This window comes from Arachis ipaensis, chromosome B9, assembly GCF_059453495.1.
Source record: "Arachis ipaensis isolate K30076 ecotype BB chromosome B9, ASM5945349v1, whole genome shotgun sequence".
NCBI lineage: Eukaryota > Viridiplantae > Streptophyta > Magnoliopsida > Fabales > Fabaceae > Arachis > Arachis ipaensis.
The window spans coordinates 75,321,621-75,327,732 of record NC_142444.1 but is presented as its reverse complement, the minus strand read 5'-3'; the positions used below and the strand labels follow the sequence as shown (position 1 = coordinate 75,327,732).

Genomic DNA, 6,112 nt, shown 5'->3' with positions numbered 1-6,112 from the left:
GAGTGGTGAAGTGGTGCTAGGGAATCGAGATTGAGGTGATTGGTAAAGAGTTTTGGGGAAGAGTGTTTATCGGGAAGAGAGGATAAACATTGAGAAGAGGGAAGAGAGTGGGTGGTGGTAGGTGGGGATCCTGTGGGGTCCACAGATGCTGAGTTGATCCTGTGGGGTCCACAGATCCTGAAGTGTCAAAGATTTGCATCCCTGCACCAATTAGGCATGTAAAATGCCTTTGCATGCAATTCTAGCGTTTAAACGACGAATTGATGCTTGTTCTGGGCGTTCAGCGCCCAGATGCAACATATTTCTGGCGTTGAACGCCAGCCAGATGCTTGTTTCTGGCGTTCAGCGCCAGCTCTTCCTCAGTGTGCATTTCTGGCGTCTGAACGCCAGGATGCTGCTTGTTTCTGGCGTTCAACGCCAGATGCTCCTTACTGGCGTTTAAACGCCAGTAAGATCCTCCTCCAGGGTGTGATTTTTCATCTGCTATTTTTGATTCTGTTTTTAATTTTTTTGATTTATTTTATGACTCCACATGATCATGAACCTAATAAAACATGAAATAATAATAAAAGTAAATTAAAATTAGATAAATGAAAATTGGGTTGCCTCCCAACAAGCACTTCTTTAATGTCAATAGCTTGACAGTGGGCTCTCATGGAGCCTCACAGATGTTCAGAGCATTGTTGAGACTCCCCAACACCAAACTTAGAGTTTGGATATGGGAGTTCAACACTAAACTTAGAGTTTGGTTGTGGACTTCCAACACCAAACTTAGAGTTTGACTGTGGGGGCTCTAGTTGACTCTGTTTTGAGAGAAGCTTACTGTGCCTCTTTTCCATGTTTACAGAGGGATAACCTTGAGTTGTAAACACAAGGGAGTCCCCATTCAATTGAAGGACTAATTCACCTCTGTTAACATCTATCACAGCTCTTGCTGTGGCTAGGAAGGGTCTTCCAAGGATGATGGATTCATCCTCATCCTTCCCAGTATCTAGGATTATAAAATCAGCAGGGATGTAAAGGCTTTCAACCTTTACTAACATGTCCTCTACTTGTCCATAAGCCTGTTTTCTGGAATTGTCTGCCATCTCTAATGAGATTCTAGCAGCTTGCACCTCAAAGATTCCCAGTTTCTCCATTACAGAGAGTGGCATGAGGTTTATTCCTGACCCAAGGTCACATAGAGCCTTCTCAAAGGTCATAGTGCCTGTGGTACAAGGGATTAAGAACTTTCCAGGATCCTGTTTCTTCTGAGGCAATCTCAGTTGATCCAATGCATTTAGTTCATTGGTGAACAGGGGAGGTTCATCTCCCCAAGTCTCTTTACCAAATAAATTGGCATTTAGCTTCATGATTGCACCAAGGAATTTGGCAACTTGTTCTTCAGTAACATCCTCATTCTCTTCAGAAGAAGAATACTCATTAGAGCTCATGAATGGCATAAGAAGGTTCAATGGAATCTCTATGGTCTCTAGATGAGCCTCAGATTCCTTTGGTTCCTCAAAGGGAAACTCCTTATTTATCACTGGACGTCCCAGGAGGTCTTCCTCCTTGGGATTCACGTCCTCCCCTTCCTCTTTGGATTCGGCCATGATGGTTATGGCCTTGCACTCTCCTTTTGGATTTTCTTCTGTATTGCTTGGGAGAGTACTAGGAGGGATTTCAGTGATCCTTTTACTCAGCTGGCCCACTTGTGCCTCCAAATTTCTAATGGAGGACCTTGTTTCACTCATGCAACTTACAGTGGCCTTAGATAGATCAGAGACTAAGTTTGCTAAATTAGAGGTATTTTGTTCAGAGTTCTCTGTCTGTTGCTGAGTGGATGATGGAAAAGGTTTACTATTGTTAAACCTATTTCTTCCACCATTATTAAAGCCTTATTGAGGCTTTTGTTGATCCTTCCATGAGAGATTTGGGTGATTTCTCCATGAGGGATTATAAGTGTTTCCATAAGGTTCACCCATGTAATTCACCTCTGCTATTGCAGGGTTCTCAGGATCATAAGCTTCTTCTTCAGAAGATGCCTCTTGAGTACTGTTGGATGCAGCTTGTATTCCATTCAGACTCTGAGAAATAATATTGACTTGCTGAGTCAATATTTTATTCTGGGCCAATATGGCATTCAGAGTATCAATTTCAAGAACTCCCTTCTTCTGAGGCGTCCCATTACTCACAAGACTCCTCTCAGAAGTGTACATGAGCTGGTTATTAGCAACCATGTCAATGAGTTCTTGAGCTTCTGCAGACGTTTTCTTTAGGTAAATGGATCCACCTGCAGAAGTATCCAATGACATCTTAGCTAATTCAGACAGACCATCATAGAATATATCCAGGATAGTCCATTCTAAAAGCATGTCAGAAGGACACTTTTTGGTCAGTTCCTTGTATCTCTCCCAAGATTTATAGAGGGATTCACCTTCTTTCTGTCTGAAGGTTTGGACATCCACTCTAAGCTTACTAAGCTTTTGAGGGGGAAAGAACTTGGCTAAGAAAGCCTTGACCAGCTTATCCTAAGAGTTCAGGCTATCTTTAGGTTGAGAATCCAACCATATTCTAGCTCTGTCTCTCACAGTAAAAGGGAAAAGCATGAGCCTGTAGACTTCAGGATCTACTCCATTAGTCTTAACAGTATCACAGATCTGCAAGAATTCAGTTAAGAACTGAAAAGGATCTTCAGATGGAAGTCCATGAAACTTGCAATTTTGTTGCATTAGAGAAACTAATTGAGGTTTTAGCTCAAAATTGTTTGCTCCAATGGTGGGGATGGAGATGCTTCTTCCATGTAAATTGGAATTAGGTGCATTAAAGTCAACAAGCATCCTCCTTGCATTATTATTATTTTCGGCTGTCATCTACTCTTCCTGTTCGAAAATTTCTGGAAGGTTATCTCTGGATTGTTGTATTTTAGCTTCTCTTAGTTTCCTCTTCAGAGTCCTTTCAGGTTCAGGGTCTGCTTCAACAAGAATGTTGTTGTCCTTGCTCCTGCTCATATGAAAAAGAGGGAACAGAAAAATAATAATAATAGGGATCCTTTTTACCCAGGTATAGAGGTTCCCCTGTGTGAGTAGAAAAAGAAAAGAATGTAATGTAAAGAAGGGAAGAAGAGAAAATTCGAACACAGATGGAAGAGGGGGTTCGAATTTGGGTGAGGTGAAGTGTTAGTAGATGAATAAATAAATAGAAGGAGATGAGAGAGAAGGAGGATTTTCGAAAATAAAATTTTGAAAAGGGGTTAGTGATTTTCAAAAATGAAATCAAATTAAAATTAAAAATTGAAACAATTAGTTAATTAAAAAGAATTTTTGAAAAAGAGGGAGATATTTTCGAAAATTAGAGAGAGAGAGTTAGTTAGGTAGTTTTGAAAAAGATAAGAAACAAACAAAAAGTTAGTTAGTTAGTTGAAACAAATTTGAAAATCAATTTTGAAAAGATAAGAAGATAAGAAATTAGAAAAAATGTTTGAAAATCAAATTTTTGAAAAAGATATGTTTTAAAAAGATATCATTAAAAAGATATTATTTTGAAAAAGATAAGGTGGAAAGATATTTTTTTGAAAAGATATGATTGAAATTAGTTTTGAAAAAGATTTGATTTTTAAAATCACAATTAATGACTTGATTCATAAGAAATCACAAGATATGATTCTAGAACTTAAAGTTTGAATCTTTCTTAACAAGTAAGTAACAAACTTGAAATTTTTGAATCAAAACATTAATTAATGAGAATATTTTCGAAAATTATGAATTAAAATTAAGAAAAAGATTTTTGAAAAATATTTTTTTAAAAAAAAATTTTCGAAAATGACTAAGAAAAATGAAAAAGATATGATTTTTGAAAAAGATTTTGAAAAAGATAAGATTTTTAAATTGAAAATTTGATTTGACTCATAAAAACAACTAGATTTTAAAAATTTTTGAAAAAGTCAATCCAAATTTTCGAAATTTATGAGTGAAAAAGGGGAAGATATTTTTTTGATTTTTGAATTTTCAATGATGAAAGAGAAAAACATGAAAAAGACTCAATGCATGAAAGTTATGGATCAAAACAATGAATGCATGCAAGAATGCTATGAATGTCAAGATGAACACCAAGAACACTTTAAAGATCATGATGAACATCAAGAACATATTTTTGAAAAATTTTCAATGCAAAGAAAACATGCAAGACACCAAACTTAGAAATTTTTCATGTATAGACACTATGAATGCAATAATGCATATGAAAAACAAGAAAAGACACAAAACAAGAAAATATGAAGATCAAACAAGAAGACTGGCCAAGAACAACTTGAAGATCATGAAGAACACTATGAATGCATGAATGCATGAATTTTCGAAAAATGCAGAGAATTTTTAGAAAAAATGCAATTGACACCAAACTTGAAATTGACTCAAGACTCAAATAAGAAACACAAAATATATATTTTTTTTATGATTTTATGAATTTTTTTGGATTTTTTTCGAAAACTAATGTGAAAAAGAAAAATAAGGATTCCAAAATTTTTAATATGAATTCCAAGAATCTTGTACTCTTAGTCTAAAGCTCCAATCTGAGGGTTAGGCATGGCTTAATAGCCAGCCAAGCTTTAGCATGTAAATCAGGTGGATCAGGAACAGCAGCAGGTGGATTAGCAACAACTAGCTTGCTCTTGATAATGTTGGGTTGGATGCCCCAGTCCAAATGAATTTAGACATGGCTTTACAGCCAGTCAGGCTTCAACATGCTTCATGAAACACTAGAATTCATTCTTAAAAAATTTTAGAATAATTTTCGAAAACAGATGAGAAATTTTTGAAAGATTTTTTTTTTTGAAAAATTTTTGTGAAAACTTTTTAAAAATAAAATAAGAAGAAAATTACCCAATCTAAGCAAATAGATGAACTGTCAGTTGTCCAAACCCGAACAATCCCCGGCAACGGCACCAAAAACTTGGTACATGCGAAATTGTTACTCTGAGGTTGTAAAATTTGTTGTTCGTTCTCTCCCTGGCAATGGCTCCAAAAACTGGTGCACAATACCATGGTCCAGACATAACTTCACAACTTCGCACAACTAACCAGCAAGTGCACTGGGTCGTTGATGAGCGGATATTCTATACGCTTTTTGGGGTTAATTTCATATAGCTTTTAGTATGTTTTAGTTAGTTTTTAGTTTATTTTCATTAGTTTTTAGGAAAAATTCATATTTCTGGACTTTACTATGAGTTGTATGTTTTTCTGTAATTTCAGGTATTTTTCTGGCTGAAATTGAGGGAGCTGAGCAAAAATCTGATTCAGGCTGAAAAAGGACTGCTGATGCTGTTGGATTCTGACCTCCCTGCACTCAAAATGGATTTTCTGGAGCTACAGAACTCGAAATGGCGTGCTTCCAATTGCGTTGGAAAGTAGACATCTAGGGCTTTCCAGAAATATATAATAGTCCATACTTTTCTCAAAAATAGACGATGTAAACTGGCGTTCAACGCCAGTTCTCTGCCCAATTCTGGCGTCCAGCGCCAGAAAAGGATTAAAAGTTGGAGTTCAACGCCAGAAATGGATCCAAACCTGGCGTTGAACGCCCAAAATGGCCTTATGCACGTGAATTGCTTAAGTCTCAGCCCCAGCACACACCAAGTGGGCCCCAGAAGTGGATCTCTATACCATCTGTTATGGTTTACTCATTTTCTGTAAACCTAGGCTACTAGTTTAGTATTTAAACAAATTTTAGAGATTTATTTTGTATCTCTGATGAGATATTTTGGATGAAATATAAATCTCTCCCAAAACACCCAAAACTAACCGGCAAGTGTACCGGGTCGTATCAAGTAATAAAAACTCACGGGAGTGAGGTCGATCCCACATGGATTGAAGGATTGAGCAATTTTAGTTTAGTGGTTGATTTAGTCAAGCGAATCAAGATTTGGTTGATGGTTTTATGACTTGCAGAATTAAATTGCATTGAAGTAAAGAGAACAAGAAATAAATTGCTGAAACTTAAAGAACAAGAAATTAAATGACAGAAGCTTAGAGTGCAAGAAATGTAAATTGCAGAATCTTAAATGACAAGAAATATAAATTGCTTGAAATGTAAAGGGGATTGGGATGTGGATTTGCAGAATTTAAACAAGGAAAAG

General features: G+C 36.5%; 1 non-coding gene across 1 annotated transcript; it reads left to right on the top strand.

The window, feature by feature from the left end:
• The first annotated feature begins 2,348 nt into the window (after positions 1 to 2,348).
• LOC148545061 (small nucleolar RNA R71) lies at positions 2,349 to 2,456 on the top strand. The gene has a single exon (XR_015901520.1). It is a non-coding gene; the product is annotated as a small nucleolar RNA R71 (small nucleolar RNA).
• Positions 2,457 to 6,112: the final 3,656 nt, after the last annotated feature.